Here is a 16,534-nt window from a genome sequence, read left to right as displayed (position 1 = left end):
GGATAGTAGGCTCTCAGTCACCTTAAACCATGGGGATTAATGGTGTCAGCTGCATGAATATGCCAACTCCATGATAATTGTTCAAAAAAATCATTGCTATGCATTGCACACTAGTACTCAGCAACACACAAAATACTGGAGGCACTCAACAGCTCAGGCAGATAAGGGTCTGGGCCCAAAACATCAACTGTTCATTTGTGTGTTGCTCAAGATTTCCAGCATCTGCAGAATATCTTGTGTACTAGTATTTAATGCAGACCTTTAAATGCCAAACTATGTTATCTCCTCTCCTTTTTAAATAGCAATGTTTTACACAGGAATTCTAATATTTTAAGACTAAACAATATTAATGTAAAATGTAGTGAAAATAAATTAAATGGACTTCAGTACTCACCATCACATGAAGTGCCAAATCTTCAAAGACGATGTTGCTTCTCATCAGCCTGCAATTTCAATGCTCTTATGTTGGAATGTATATCAGCTGAAAATGTCTTTTGATATTTATTTTGAATGGGAAGTAAATAAGATATCCTTGAGAAATGGCACGCACTTCTCTATGATTAACATTTTTTCATCAAATTCTTCACTTTTACCACTAGCATTGGCCCTCTGATATTACACCCTGGAATCTTTAAGGAAAGCCAGTCATATAAAGTGTGATCAAAGTCATCAAGCATCAATCCATGTACCATCTGGCACCTTTCAACACTTTTATCACTCTTTGAGGTCATGAAGAACTCTTTAAATCATGAAATACAAAGTCTTATTTTGTCAATTGTTGAGGAGTCAACAGTTCCAACATTAGACATAAAGGACTAAGGAGAGAGGTGAGGACTGACAAGCTGTATGCAATGGGAGTCTGTAGGTCAGCAAAACTGCATTATAGCCTGGTGTGTAAAATTCAAATATACATTATTGAAAAAATTTAATTCTTGGGAATTTTCAGATGTTGCTTGAGAAGTCCAAAGGCATAAATAGTAGATAAATGAGAGACTACTGTAGTTAGGATGTGTAGCTCTAAAATGATGTGGCATGAGTATTTTGCATTATTCCAAGCAGTTTGATCCAGATATATACTAACTGCCTCACCAATATGACATTCAGTATTATTCTTGCTATTAATAGACCATTAGATGCCCTTTTGGAATCATAGTGGTGCCAACTGCAATCAACCAATCAAAAAGCATCAAGATCTAGACCTGAAATTTTCAACCTGGGTGTTCATGGCTAAAAATCAATGTAAATACAAAAATTAAATGTTACAGGAATCATAATCTGCAATCAGGTGCAATATATGTTAATATAACCTGATGTAATACGTAAGCACTAATCGTAACATCCTGATTAACGTACAGAAGTGTGGATTCCCAAAATATTCTTTCCTCCCGAATAGAAGGTATACTGTAGATTGCCAAACCCGTAAGCATAGCTTTTCTTATATAGAAACTGCATTGTAAATCCATAGAACCTCCATTGTAAAGTGTATTTACAATTCAAATAAAGGCAGGTAATGCAGGAAATATACAGCAGATCAAGGAACCTCTGTAAAGAGAAAAACAGAGCTGTCACTTCATCCATACTAGGCAGTCAGAAAGCAAGCATGTCTTAAAGAAGAGGAAAGTTTCAGAGAAGGTGGAGATGTTGTACAATAGGTGAAGACCAATAGAGACAGTGGTGTAAGCAATGGTTGTACTGTGATGAAGGTTTATGAATTGTAGATGATCCCATGGGAGGGGATATAAATAGAGCAAGGTGAATGGATTAAAAGGAGAGAGAAGAAGTGAAACAAGGTTGAACTATGAGATACACTACAGTTGCTGGTAATCTGAAATAACAGACAATATCAGGAAAGCCCAGGAAGACAGTATCCGTAAAGGTGGAAAAGCAGGTTGAGCACTTCCAGTATTTTCTAGCATTATTGTTGAATTCAGTGCCGAGTCTTCCACACACTACAAAGAGAACTACAAAGAGCTGCAATAGGCTGACGTGATCTTAAAACTGGAAGTTTCTCAAGATCAACATCATTAAAATGAGCAGCATGGTAGCACAGTGGTTAGCACAACACTTTACAGTGCAGGCAACTCAGGTTCAATTCCCACTGCTGCCTGTAAGGAGTTTATACGTTCTCCGCATGGGTTTCCTCTGGGTGATCCGGTTTCCATTTTCACATTGATATCTTGGTCTTGGCATCTGCTGACCCCAGTTTACAATTCTCAGGGCACTCATCACTGTTTGTACCATTGTTGATCACAGCTGTTTTATATGATGGATATTAGTGTTAATATTCCGGCATGCTGATCATCCAGCACCTTGTATTGACATGCGGCCACTCTTGGCACAGAGCTTTATCACGGCAGGTAGTGCCTACACGTACAGGATAAAAAAACCACCATTTCCTCCCTCTTCCCGTGTCTTCATAGTGTTGACGTTAAGGGAGCTGGGGTGGGATGCACACTCTGCTGTGGAGATTGTGAACGGCTTCAGGTTACTTGCCATTCACGTGACCTGCAATCTCACCGAGTTCCTTTACATGGATATGGTGATCAATAGGGCATATCACTGTATAGACTTCTTTAGGCATTTGAGAAGATTTAATATGGCCACAAGATTTCTGCCAGACTTCTACTGATGAACCATATAAAATACTTTACAGGCTTGTCACTTTCTATCAGCCAGTCCATCTTCATGGTATGTTCTTCGAAGGCTGGAAATATCATCAAGGTACCCTGGCCATTCTCTTTTCTGTCTTCTATGATCTAGGTGAAGACAGAAGAGCTTGAACATCCAGATTTAAGAACCATTTCTTCCCCACTGCTAACGACTTCTGAGCCAATCACCTCCTTCACATCACCTTCCCAGTGGTGCTACCTCAATCTCACTATCTTAACTCTACCTCTCTTAGATTTCCATCATTACCATTTTATCACTTATTTTTGCACCACAGCCTATCTTCCACTCGCTCTTCAACACTCACCATGGTATTTACTTCTGTTAGTTTACGATGTATGCTGTTCACACTGTCAGCTTCATGCAACCTGCGGTGGATGACAATCTAATCTAACATAATCTAACCCATGAAGACTGTGTCATGTTTTATCTGACTGTCCTGTGAAAGCTTCTTGAAAGGCTTGAAGTCCTTCTCAGCGAGCAGAATGGCAAAGAGGGATCTTTTGATGCAGCTCTCATTGGGAACTACCCAGTTCCTGCTTTAGCTCACAACCTGCTGCAAACCACTGTGTTGCTCCTTCCCAGGTACTCTGAGCCAACTTCACGATTATGTGTGGGGCCCACAAGTGGTCCCTTTGCTATACTTAGTACACTTTTAGCACCCCAATAAAAAGTCAAATGCCAATTCAGGGTGGCACAGTGACACAGCTAGTGGAGCCACAGCCTTGCAGCTCCAAAGACCCAGGTTCAATCCTTCCCTACACGTCCTCGCTATGAATGCATAAGTTTACCCTGGATGCTCTGGTTCCATTCCACATCTCAGTTAGATAGGTTAATTAACTGTTGTAAATTGTCCCATATGTAGAATCTAGGTGAAGTTGATGGGAATGCCAAGAAAATAGAATGGGCTTAGTGTAATATTGGTGTAATGTGTGGTGACAGTCAGGGAGGACTAAGTGGACCAAGATTTTCCATGTTGTATTTCTTTACGAGTACGTCTCTACAACAGCACTTTCTAGGCACGTGCATATTAAAGTGAAAGGCCTCCACTTTTATTTGGATTCGCAGAAGGACCACATCTACTTCAAACAGTGGTTCTCAATTCCAAAACCTTTATATCTAATCATCATAGTGCACCTCTGAAACATTAAAATCAGAAAGTATGCTTACATCTGGATTGAAACCTTACTGTCTGTTTTTGTAAACTGATCAGTAACTGGGAGAGAAACATTAGAACCCTTATAATTAGTCATACTTTCAATTATAGAAGCAGGTGCAATGGAATCAGCAAGCTCATGGGTTGGGAGGTACCTTAGCAAGCGTGTGATGGTTGTGACTTTGCTGTTTAATGACTACCTTAAATTTTCTGATGTGCTACTACACATAATAGATACCATACATATATATTAAATTGTAACATTTTATTAAGTTGAAATATGTGTGTGTAATATACTTTCAGCCTGCTGTGTATTTTCAACTGAAGCAAACCCTTTGTTCACCAAATCCTTGCCAGAGTCACGGTGCAGCAGAAGAGACTAGGTATTGCAATCCTTTGGAGCCATGACAACAAGTTGAATTGATTTAGTTCAAGTGACACACACAAAATGCTGGTGGAACGCAGCAGGCCAGGCAGCATCTATAGGGAGAAGCACTGTCAATGTTCTGGGCTGAGTTCAAGTGTTGGGCTTTAAGTAAATTTCCCGAATTTGTTCCACTTTTCCTCATCTTGCCTTCGATATTTCCAAATTCACTGCTTGTGTCATTATCATTTTGAGTATACCTTTCCCATCATCACCCTCACACATAGGCTTCTCTTTAGTGGAATAAAAAGTACACTTCAAATATTAGCTTTATACTAGTTAGCAACAACCTTCAAAAATTTAGATGCATTGTTAAATTTCCTTTTTTAATTTTACATTATGTTTACTGAACTGGTTTACTTATAAATTATGACAGAATTATGCAGACAGATTGTTTCATGCTTACTAATTTATTTTGTAAAACCTGTGGAACATCTTGAAAATATGGAATGAGCATTATTGATAGAAATAAATCATAAGATTTACATAGAACATAAAATAGTACAGCACATTACAGGCCTTTTGGCCCACAATATAGTGCTGACCTTTTAACCTACTCCAAGATCAGTCTAATTTTCCCACCCCTACATCCCTTTAATTTGCTTTCACCCACACTTAAAAGTCCTTTAAACGTCCCTAATGTATCTGCCTTGATCACCGCTCCTAGCAACTCGTTCCACACGCTTTCCACTCCCTGTCTGGAAAAAAAAGCTACCTCTGACATTCCCTCTAAACTTTCCTCCAGTCACATGGCAACTCCAAAAAGGCACTGGCAGTCCAGTCTATCTATGTTTCTTATCATCTTATGTATCTCTATCAGGTCACCTCTCATCCTCCTTCACTCCAAAGAGCAAAACGCTAGGTCACTCAATATTTCCACAAAAGGCGCGTTCTCTAATCCAAGCAGCATTCTGGTAAATTTCCTCTGCACCCTCTCTAAAACTTCCACATCCTTCCTATGAGACGATGAGAATAGAACACATACTCCAAATGTGGTTTAACCAGAGTGTTATAGAGCTGCAACATTATCTCCCTGCCAAAACACCATATGCCTTCTTAATTATGCTATCAACTTGCGCGGCAGCTTTCAGGGATAGAAGCAAGTGACCTCGAGATCCCTCTGGTCTTTAACATTGCTAAGAATCCGGTCATTAACTCTGTATTGCGCCTTCCAAAGCGAATCACTTCATACTTTTCCAGATTGAGCTTCATCTACCATTTCTTGCAACACACACAAAATGCTGGTGGAACGCAGCAGGCCAGGCAGCATCTATAGGGAGAAGTACAGACGAAGCTTTGGGCCTGGACCCTTCGTCAGGACTAACTGAAAGAAGAGGTAGTAAGAGATTTGAAAGTGGGAGGGGGAGGGGGAAATCCAAAATGATAGGAGAAGACTGGAGGGGGAGGGATGAAGCTAAGAGCTGGAAATTTGATTGACAAAAGGGATACACAGCTGGAGAAGGGAAAGGATCACGGGACGGGAGGCCCAGGGAGAAAGAAAGGGGAAGGCGAGCACCAGAAGGAGATGGAGAGCAGGCGCAAGGAGTGATTGTGAGAGGGACAGAGAGAGAAAAAAGAGAGAAAGAAGGAGTGAAAAGGAGGGAAGGGATAAATAAATAGATAGATAGATAAATAGATAGATAGATAGATAGATAGATAGATAGATAGATAGATAGATAAATAAGGTCTGTGGTAAGAAGGGGAGGAAGGGCGTTAAGTTGGAAGCTACCCAGCTGGTATATAAGGTGTTGTTCCTCCAACCTGACTGTGGCTTCATTTTGACAGTAGAGGAGGCCATGGATAGACATATCAGAATGGGAATGGGATGTGGAATTAAAATATGTGGCCACTGGGAGATCCTCCTTACTCTGATGGACAGAGTGTAGGTGTTCAGCGAAACAGTCTCCCAGTCTGCCATTTATCAGTCCAGATCTGCATTGTATCAACGTCCCATTGTAACCTATGACAATCTTCTATACTATCCACCAACCTTTGTGTCATCTGCAAACTTACTTGCCCACTCTTCCACTTCCTCATCTAAGTTACTTATAAAAATTTCAAACAGAACAGATCCCTGCTGATCACCACTAGCATATTCTGCACCAGGCAGAATATGCTCCATCTAATACCACCCAAATTAGTAGAAGAAATTTACCTGACTACCTATAATAATCGTCCTCCAACATATGGGAATAAATTCAGTTGTGGGCAGCAAATCATGCATTTTCAAATAATCACCCACAAACCATGAGCTTTGGGAATGTTTCCCTCATATTTTACATGAGCAAGTTACCTTATTTTTATTCTTGACAGGTTCACACAGACAACATTGTGATATCTAGGTCAGTCGTCTCGAAGGCTCAAGTCACTGTTTAGACTACGTTCAATTGGACTATGTCCAATCTACTATTTACATTACACCTATTCTGTAAACTAGAACCTGTCCCAAAGAGTATCAAATGGCAAGTCAGATAAACACATTGGTATGTTCTGTGGGACAAGAAGTGAGCAAGTATTTTAATCTAGTTTCATACACGAGCTCTATTTGCATATACTTGGATCCAAACTTCTTTCAAGCTGGCAAAAGGTTTTCTTTTCTCTAAATTAGTTTTGAGTTGCTGAGCAAATGTTATTGATAAGAGAAAATTAGCAAAACATGGTAAACAATTATCAGGTTTTGGGATTAAAGCTGATATACCAAGACATCACATATGATTTAATGAAGATGTCATAAATGGGAAATAATTATTAAGTATTCCTATTAGGTATGATTTTTTAAAACAATGAATATGATATCCATGATTTCATTTTTTTTGGCAGTTTGGATTTGGTTTTGAATGACAGGAGTGAAACTTTATAATTTAGAGGTATATTTCTGATAAATCATTTAATTATGATTCCAAATGAGTGAGAACTACATATTTTCTTCACGAAATGAGGTTATGTACAATCATCATTGACTGTAAATTTTATTGATTGTTAATTCATAACCTGATATCTCATTACATAGAAAATTGTAACGCAATAGTACCAACCATATGATTCAGTATCACAGTATCATGTGTATTTTAGCTATCTCTTTTAACTGTTGATGACCTTTGAAGTGCTTTGCATGCAAGTCCTTCAAATGAGACACAGAAATTTTGCAGTCTTCTCTGTGGTTTAATTGCACATAGCTTCAGATTGTTATTAAATTTAAATAGAAACACTATATTGTCTGGCATAAATTTGCCTCTTGAAATATGGCATTTAGCTCAAAGAGGATAAGGTAAGTGAGATGTTTTACAGAAGTTTTACCTGGAAGTCTGGTAGATTGCCTCCTGGACATTTATCTACTGTACATGAAGGACTGTGCCAACGAATATAAATTGAGGTTAGGCCATGGGAAGGTGCAGATTACATGCAGTGAGTGATCTCTTAATTTTCAAAGTTTATTAATGTGTCAGTTGCTAACTTAATGAAAATTGACAGTGGCTGTTTTGCTTTCTCAGAAATCAGTCACTAAAGACATCATCATGTTAAACCCATCAGCTTCTTCAACTGATATTTGATTGATCATCATTTAGAATTTGAACATTTCCAGGCTGGGCAGCAAACTGGCTTTGCAGATTTAATAGCAACATGCTGTTCAGATATTGCAGAGGGATGTAAAGGTTCTAGTACGTAACTGTTCCATTTGGCCAGTTAACCCGTTTATCCCCTTAGCCCTGGCATCCTTTATTTTGTTTCAGAAGTATATTATATTTCTTTGGCTGACTAGTCATTGCACATTTTTTCTCTATGCTGTGCAAGGGCTTTGACTGCCAGTTTATGCTTATGATGATAGGTATTCTCCTTGGGATCTATGGCAGAAGAAGTAATCATTTCCTTAGTGCCTACCTTCATGGATACAAATTGATAGATAAGTTAGTAAATCAAGTTTCTAGCATAAATAAGGAATTTTTAAAAATTAAAGTATTCATCAAGAAATTTCTAGCAAGAACTTAGTGATAAATCCCAAAGACCAAAGATACAAATATTAACATTCCATCCAGACTTTTGCATGAGGAGGCTTTAGAAGTAGTGAATGTATTAGTTGTCATCTTCTGAACTTCTGTATATATTCTGGAACTGGTATTGCTATTTTAAGAGTATCAAATGTGACACTACTATTTAAGAGCCCGAGAAAAAAACCAGGAAACTGCCCTGTTCGTTCAATATCGGAGATAAGGAAAACATTGAAGTCTTTAATGAAAGACATAGTAATAGAATACCAGGAGAAGAAGAATATAATTGAGCAGCGCCAACATGGATTTATGAAAGGAAAATCAAGTTTCACTGATATACTGGAATTTTTAGAAGGTGTGACAAGTAGAATAGATTGAGGGACTGATTGAATGTGGCAATGTTCAGAAGGCCTTCAATGAGGCCTTCAAGGTTAGAGAGCATGGAATTGGAAAGTTATATAATAAGAATTAATTATTGGGAAGAAAGCAAAATGGTGGGGATAAATCGATTGTTCTTGGATTGGCAGATTAACAGTTTGGGTATTGCAGGAGTTGTTGCTTGGGCCCAGCTTTTCACAATCTATATCAATGGTTTGGCTGAGGGAGTGAAATATCTTGTTTCCTAGTTTGGTGATCAAACCAACCTAGGTAGGGTTTTGAGTACAGGGGAGTATGTAAAGAATCTTCAATGGGATATAGACATGCTAAGTGAGTGTGCAAGAATATGGAAAACAGCATGGAAAAATCTGAAGTCAACCACCAGTGCACAGAACAGAAAAGCAGAGCATTTGTTAAATATGACAAATTAATTGTGCTGATGTTCCAATGCATGTTTGTAAACGTTTTATGATGAAAGCCAGGATACAGGTTCTGTGAATAATTAAATGAGTGAGCTATGTTATTATACGAGGATTTTAATACAGAGGAAGGAAGTTTAGTAAAAGGAATATTAAGCACATCTTTGGTCCCCTTCCCTAAGAAAAGATGCACTTGCCATAAAAGGGAGTGCAGAAGGGATTTAGCAGAATGGTTCCAGGAAAGTTGCATTTGCTGAATGAAGAGAGATTAAGTAGACATTGTGGGACTAATGATAGTTTATTAAAGTGGGCAATGAGTTTCCACAATTAGCCTCTTTTATCTATAAATGATTTGGACTCTAGAAGCAGAAAAAATCCAAGGTTTATGGGTAGCTAAATTGAAAAAGGTTAATTAACCTGAGGTCAGTAACACAAAATCTTAATAAGCTTATAAATGGAAAATTAATTTCACTTTAGAAAAGTTGAAATTTTTGACAGAAGGGAAAGGAGGCAGTACTGTATAGTCTTCAGAAAATGAGAATAAGGAAGCTGGTAAAGTACAGAGGTGGAGGGCTATAGATACACCAGTCATTATAAGCTGCAGCACAGGCCAATTCAGATACAATACCATGGGGTTCATTCATTGAGGGATGCAATTGAAATGTATGTTCAGCCAGTAGACAGTATTGGTTAGACTGCACTTTATATACACTGTGGTATTCTAGTCTAGATTTGGAGCAAACAATATTTATCACATGATACCAATACTGAGAAGCTGTGCTCATCAAGGAAAATAGAACATTTTTCTTCTGTGTGGAAAAGAGAAGACTGAGTAATAACTTAATGGAGATGTATCAGGCTGTAATAGATATTGATGGAAGATATAGACAGTCACTGGATCTGCAGAAGGACCACAGGTATATGGCAACCAGCTGCCATTTTGAAGTTGAAGTGCAATGGAATCCTGGTTCTAATCACAAATAGAAGATAACCAGTCCTAAATCTTTTAGAGATTATAGACAAAACCAGTAGTGGTTATAGTGGGGAACATGTCACCAAAAGGAGTGATTTAGAGGAATAGCATAGAGGGTTTTAGGAAAAAGCTGGATAACATTGTGAAGTAGGTTGTTACACAAGGTTATGCTGATAGGTTTGAATTAATTTGGAAGGCTGGCAAGGATATTACCACAGGGCAGTTAGACTGACTGGTCTGTTTCACTGTTCAATGACTCTCTCAGACAAAGGTATTCAGTTCAGTGAATCATGTGCAATATCGGTGGGTTCATATAAGTTTCGTATGACTTAGCCAAGTTACTAAAGGAAGTACAAAACTGATCCCACAGACAGTACGTGCCTTTAACAGTAATGTTGCTGTCTCCTTTACATAGAAACATAGAATTTGCCTCACCTTACTACTGTCAGTACACAAGAGAACTTAAGTAACAATAAAGTAATAGAAACAGAAAACCTACAGCACAATACAGGCCCTTTTGGCCCACAAAGTTTTGCTGAACATGTCCCTACCTTAGAAATTACTAGGCTTACCCATAGCCTTCTAAAAAACTTACCCCTGACATCTCCTCTGTACGTACTCCCCAGCACCTTAAACCCATGCCCTCCTATGGCAACCATTTCAGCCCTGGGAAAAAGCCTCTTACTATCCACACGATTAATGCCTCTCATCATCTTACACACCTCTATCAGGTCACCTCTCATCCTCCGTCGCTCCAAGGAGAAAAGGCCGAGTTCACTCTACATATTCTCATAAGGCATGCTCCCCAATCCAGGCAACATCCTCGTAAATCTCCTCTGCACCCTTTCTATGGTTTCCACATCCTTCCTGTAGCGAGGTGACCAGAACTGAGCACAATACTCCAAGTGGGGACTGACCAGGGTCCTAAATAGCTGCAACATTACCTCTCGCCTCCTAAATTCAATTCCACAATTGATGAAGGCCAATACACCATACGCCTTCTTAACCACAGAGTCAACCTGCACAGCTGCTCTGAGCGTCCTATGGACTCGGACTCCAAGATCCCTCTGATCCTCCACACTGTCAGGAGTCTTACCATAAATACTATATTCTGCCAGCATATTTGACCCACCAAGATGAACCACTTCACACTTATCTGGTTGAACTCCATCTGCCACTTCTCAGCCCAGTTTTGCATTCTATCAATGTCCCGCTGTAACCTCTGACAGCCCTCCACACTATCCACAACACCCCCAACCTTTGTGTCATCAGCAAACTTACTAACCCATCCCTCCACTTCCTCATCCAGGTCATTTATAAAAATCACAAAGGGTAAGGGTCCCAGAACAGATCCCTGAGGCACTCCACTGATGACCAACCTCCATGCAGAATATGACCCATCTACAACCACTCTTCGCCTTCTGTGGGCAAGCCATTTCTGGATCCACAAAGCAATGTCCCCTTGGATACCAAGCCCCCTTACTTGCTCAATAAGCCTGGCATGGGGTTGCTTATCAAATGCCTTGCTGAAATCCATATACACTACATTTACTGCTCTTCCTTCATCAATCTGTTTAGTCACATCTTCAAAAAATTCAATCAGGCTCGTAAGGCACAACCTGCCTTTGACAAAGCCATGCGGACTATTCCTAATCATATTATACCTCTCGAAATGTTCATAAATCCTCCCTCTTAGGATCTTCTTCATCAACTTACCAACCATAGAAGTAAGACTCACAGGTCTATAATTTCCTGGGCTTTCTCTACTCCCTTTCTTGAATAAAGGAACAACATCCGCAACCCACCAATCCTCCGGAAACTCTCCCATCCTCATTGATGATGCAAAGGTCATCGCCAGAGGCTCAGCAATCTCCTCCCTCACCTCCCACGGTAGCCTGGGGTACATCTCATCCAGTCCTGATGACTTAACTAACTTATCTAACTTGATGCTTTCCAAAAGCTCCAGCTTCTTTCATAATATCTACATGCTCAAGCTTTTCAGTCTGCTGCAAGTCACCACTACAATCACCAAGATCCTTTTCCATAGTGAATACTGAAGTAAAGTATTCATTAAGTACCTCTGCTATTTCCTTCAGTTCCATACACACTTTCCCACTGTCACACTTGATAGGTCCTATTCTTTCACGTCTTATCCTCTTGCTCTTCACATACTTGTAGAATGCCTTGTGGTTTTCCTTAATCCTGCCCACCAAGGCCTTCTCATGGTCCCTCTGGCTCTCCTAATTTCCTTCTTAAGCTACTTCCTGTTGGTCTTATAATCTTCTAGCTCTCTAACATTACCTGGCTCTCTGAACCTTTTGTAAGCTTCTCCTTTCTTCTTGACTAGATTTACTACATCCTTTGTACACCACAGTTCCTGTACCCTACCATAACTTCCCTGTCTCATTGGAACGTACCTATGTAGAACTCCACACAAATATCCCCTGAACATATGCCACATTTCTTCTGTATGTTTCCCTGAGAACATCTGTTCCCAATTTAAGCTTCCAATTTCCTGCCTGATAGCCTCATAATTCCCCTCACCCCAGCTAAACGCTTTTCTAACTTGTCTGTTCCTATCTCTCTCCAATGCTATTGTAAAGGAGATAGAATTAAAATCACTATCTCCAAAATGCTCTCCCTCTGAGTGATCTGACACCTGACCAGGTTCATTTCCCAATACCAAATCAAGGACAGCCTCTCTTCTTGTCGGCTTATCTACATATTTTGTCAAGAAACCTTCCTGAACACAACTAACAAACTCCATCCCATCTAAACCCCTTGTTCTAGAGAGATGCCAATTGATATTTGGGAAATAAAAATCTCCTACCATGACAATTATGTTATTATTACACCTTTCCAGGATCTGTTCCCCTATCTGCTCCTTGATATCCCTGTTACTATTGGGCGGCCTATAAAAAACACCCAGTAAAGTTATTGACCCCTTTCTGTTCCTAACCTCCACCCACAGAGACTCCATAGACAATCCCTCCATGGCATCCATCTTTCCTGCGGCTGTGACAGTGTCTCTGATCAACAGTGCCACACCCCCACATCTTTTGCCTCCCTCCCTGTCCTTTCTGAAACATGTAAAACACAGCACTTGAATTAACCATTCCTGTCCCTGAGCCATCCAAGTGTCTGTAATGGCCACCACATCATAGCTCCAAGTACTGATCTATGCTCTAAGCTTATCTGCTTTGTTCACAATACTCCTTGCGTTAAATTGGACACATCTCAAACTTTCAGTCTGAGTGCATCCCTTCTCTATCACTTGCCTATCCTCCCTCTCGCACTGTCTCCAAGCTTTCTCTATTTGTGAGCCAACCCCCTCTTCCCCAGTCTATTCAGTTTGGTTCACACCCCCCAACAATTCTAGTTTCAACTCTCCCCAGTAGCCTTAACAAACCTCCCTGCCAGGATATTGGTCCCCTGGGATTCACATGCCACCTGTCCTTTTTGTACAGGTTACACCCGCCCCAAAAGAGGTCCCAATGATCCAGAAAGCTGAATCCCTGCCCCCTGCTCCAATCCCTCAGCCACACATTTATCCTCCACCTCATTTTATTCCTGTACTCACTGTCATGTGGCACAGGCAGTAATCCCGAGATCACTATATTTTTGGTCCTGCTTCTCAACTTCCTTCCTGACTCCCTTTAGTCTGTTTTCAGGACCTCTTCCCTTTCCTACCTATGTTATTGGTATCGCCGGCTGCTCTCCCTCCCACTGCAGGATATCATGGACGTGATCTGAAACATCCTGGACCCTGGCACCTGGGAGGCAAACTACCATCCGAGTTTCTTTCCCGCGTCCATAGAATCGCCTGTCTGACCCCCTAACTATAGAGTCCCCTATCATTACTGCCTTCCTCTGCCTTTCCCTACCTTTCTTTTTTTTGTAATTTATTTTTTTATTGAAGTTCATCATCAAACAAATATTTCAATAAGATGTATTTCAGACGTTGTACATATATATCATATAATCATATATATCACAAATCTCCACAAAGTATTTATCTGAGGTATACACTTATAGAAAAGAGTGGAAAGAGAAAACAAGCAAAAGGAAAGAACTATGTACAAGTAGGGAGTGATCTTTTTGACAACAGATTCATTGATTTGTGAGAATAAAATCAGGCCTATGAGGCATTATGTAGTTAAACGATTTTTCCCAGCATGAATCAAATTGTTCCAGCTTATGATTAACAGATGCTGTTATCTTCTCCATTTTGTAAATGTCCATTGTAATTTCCATCCATGTATTTAAAGTTGGGCTCTCCTGTGATAACCATTTCCTAGTAAGAATCTTTTCACCAGCCACCAACAGTATATTTATTAAATATTCATCTCTTTTTAACCATTCTTGAGGTATTTATCCAAAATATATGGTTTTACTCTCTAAGGGTATTTCACATTTAAAGATGTCTTGTAGGGTATTGTGTATCCCCTTCCAATAGTTTTTGATAACAGGGTAGTCCTGAAAAATATGATAATGACTTGCATTTTGATTTCCACAATTTCTCCAGCAAACAGGGAGGTTACTATCATAATGGGATTTCTGAGAGGGTGTAATAAAATACCTTATCAAGTTTTTCCATCCAAACTCTCTCCATTTCTGTGAACTGGTACACTTCCATTGATATCTCAATATTGTTGTCCATTCTTTCTCAGATATAATTATCCCTCCTTCCTTCTCCCATTTTGTTTTAATGTATGAAGTCGAACGTGTTTTAAGATTTGACAACCCCTTATACATACTTGAAATGATTCTACTACCATTATCTGAATTATATGCTTTTCTAAAGAGCTCTATCAAGCATGTATTTGCCTTGGTTATATTTTTAAATGTCTTATTAACATATTGTCACATCAGTAAATACTGATAAAAATCTTGTTTTTCTAATAAGTGTTTGTCTTTAAGCATTTCAAAACTGAACAGTGTTCCTTCTTTCAGTATGTTGCAAAGAACTGTTATTCCTTTAGCTGTCCAGTCCTTAAATCTAGTATCCAATTTATTTGGTGTAAAATCTGAGTCATATGCACACCATTTAAGAATTGCAATATCTCTCTCTAGATTATATTCTTTTATAGTAGTTTTCCATATTATAAGAGTCAATTTCACCCATGGGTTATCAATAGTATTTATGTACCTTTGTAGGTTGTTATCAGCCAAAATTGCTTGTATGGGGATGGGAAGTACCCACTCCTCAATGTTTTTCCATTGAGCGTCATATGATGGGTTGCACCAACATATCACAGCTCTCAACTGTGCTGCAAAATAATAATCTCTAAGAGAAGGCAAACCCCATCCCCCCTTTTCCTTTGCTAATTGCAAAGTTTTGAGACAAACTCTAGGCCATTTACCCTGCCAAATATACCTTGATAGTATCTTGTTCCATTCATTGAATTGATTTTGATTAATCTCCTTTGGTAGGGTCTGAAAGAGATATAACAGTCTGGGCAGTATATTCATTTTAATAGACTCAATCCTTGAACTGAGACTGAAAAAAGGAATCAGGCTCCATCTTGCCACATCTTCCTTAATTTTTTTTTTATAAAGGCTGATAATTACATTCTGATGATTTTGCCAAATCTTTTGGCATAATGATGCCCAAATATTTGAAAGATTCTGTGTGCCATGCCCAGGGGTATCGACTTTCAATTTCTCTTGGTGGGCTATAGTAATATGAAAGTAATCATCTATGTTGATCTTGTATTCTGAAAATTGACCACATTGTTCAAAGGATTGCATCAATTTAGGTAAAAGGTATGCTGGTTGCCCTAGATAGATCAAAATGTCATCCGTATAACAAGCCAATTTATGCCCTGTCCCTTTAATAGTAATTTCCCTGATATCTTCATTTTGTCTGATGTATTAAGCTAATGGTTCCAGATATAATGCGGAGTAGTGGTGACCATGCACGACCCTGTCTTGTACCCCTTTCTAGGGTAACTTTCCCTACCTTTCTGAGCCACAGTGCCAGACTCTGTGCCAGAGGCACAGCCACTGTTTCTTTCCCCAGGTAGACTATCCCCCACCCCCAACAGAGTACTTATTGTCAAGGGGTACAACCACAGGGGTACTGTCTAGTACCTGACTCTTCCCCTTCCCTCTCCTGGCAGTGACCCACTTGTCTGTCTCCTGTGGCCCCGGTGTGGCCACCTGCCTATAACTCCTTTCTATCACCTCCTCGCTCTCCCTGACCAGACGAAGGTCATCGAGCTGCATCTCCAGTTCCTTAATGTAGTCCCCCAGGAGCTGCAGCTCGACATACCGGGTGCAGATATGGCTGTCCGGGAGGCTGGGAGACTCCAGGACCTCCCACATCTGACACCGAGCACAGAACACCGGCCCCACACACATACTACCTCCTTTCCGCAATTATCACAGGTAGACCTATCTCGCCTCATTACTGCCTAAGCCCGAGAGCCAAAGCCCTATCACTCTGTCACCTCTCACTCGGCTGTCTGCTCCAAACACTGCCTACTGGATATGGTGGTCTTCTTTTTAAACCTTTCCTGCTCTACTGGC

This window comes from Hypanus sabinus, chromosome 2, assembly GCF_030144855.1.
Source record: "Hypanus sabinus isolate sHypSab1 chromosome 2, sHypSab1.hap1, whole genome shotgun sequence".
In the NCBI taxonomy this organism is placed as follows: Eukaryota; Metazoa; Chordata; class Chondrichthyes; order Myliobatiformes; family Dasyatidae; genus Hypanus; species Hypanus sabinus.
Note: the sequence above shows the minus strand (reverse complement) of the source record.